Here is a 689-nt window from a genome sequence, read left to right on the forward strand (position 1 = left end):
CCTGTATACCAAACATTGAAATTTCCAGTAATTCTGTTCCTTTTAAACCAAACACTGTAATTTAAATTCCACTTTATTCCTCTACTATGAAATTAAAATTAATTTCCCTCATAATTCCCCCCTCCAACCAAACGTCCCGTAATAGGTAAATATGTCACAATATAATATTTATATGTGATAAATAATAAGGTAATTGTGCATATAGTTATTTATATTATTGCTAAGTATAGGATATCTAGAAGTGGAATTGTTTGCAAGACGCAGATGGAGACTAGTAAATGGATGGGAAGAGGGAGGAAGAAGAGCTCTTAATTCGTCCCAAAATCTACGTACTATTTATATTTAGAGGGTACCAATTTGTATAAAAAAAAATGAGGGTACCAGTTGGGAAGTTTGTATAAAAATGTTGTACTAAAACTTAGTTGGTTTGTTCTAAAAATTGTTCCTAAGGATTTAACCTATTAGTTGAGTAGACAATATTTAAAAGAAGAATAATGAGTGATATTTTAAGTCGAAAGTCAAAAATACTTATTATTTTGAATGGAGATAAATGAATTAAACTAGACACCATTTTTTCGAGTACTACTGATTCTATTACAATGTAATAGAGGTTCAAACCTGTAACCTCCTATTTAGAAGAGCAACAAAGGTGTCATTAAGCTATAAGCTACTTGGCAAACTAGACACCA

This window comes from Ipomoea triloba, chromosome 13, assembly GCF_003576645.1.
Source record: "Ipomoea triloba cultivar NCNSP0323 chromosome 13, ASM357664v1".
Lineage (NCBI taxonomy): Eukaryota > Viridiplantae > Streptophyta > Magnoliopsida > Solanales > Convolvulaceae > Ipomoea > Ipomoea triloba.